This window comes from Bison bison, unplaced genomic scaffold, assembly GCF_000754665.1.
Source record: "Bison bison bison isolate TAMUID 2011002044 unplaced genomic scaffold, Bison_UMD1.0 scf7180017862345, whole genome shotgun sequence".
In the NCBI taxonomy this organism is placed as follows: Eukaryota; Metazoa; Chordata; class Mammalia; order Artiodactyla; family Bovidae; genus Bison; species Bison bison.
The window spans coordinates 13,081-13,606 of NW_011492917.1; positions in this window are offsets into that span (position 1 = coordinate 13,081).

Sequence of the window (526 nt, forward strand, 5' to 3'; positions counted from 1 at the left end):
AAATTTTCAGAAATAAAAAGAAAACTAGGAGATGCTGTCCTTTGCATTGCTGAGTCTTACTACTTAAATGCATTATTAGGATACTAAACAGGGGAAGTATATGTGAAATGAAATTTGCATAAAATTGACAGTTTTAAATGTTAGATTCAAGTTATAATTTCATTGTTAATTCCAGAATGCCCAGGCAGTGATTGTGCATCTTTCATGTGATTCATTTACACCGTGACATCTGATGTCCACTTGTTCTGGAGACGTCACTCTGACATCATGAGACTATGAAGTTCATATTTCTCTCTCTCTCTTTAAACAAGGTTGTGGAAAAAAGGAAGAAGGAATGTGTGGAAATGCTCATAGTTAATGGAGAAACTCCCCATCTTCTTGGTTTCTCTTTGCTTCTGAGAATGAACACTCATTGTGTTGATTATAGATAGTGGGTTTTCGGCGTAGGCGAATTGATCACTCAAGCCCAGGTGTGATGTTTCCAGAGCACTCCAGGCTCAAATCACAGACACAGTCTTTTTACCAC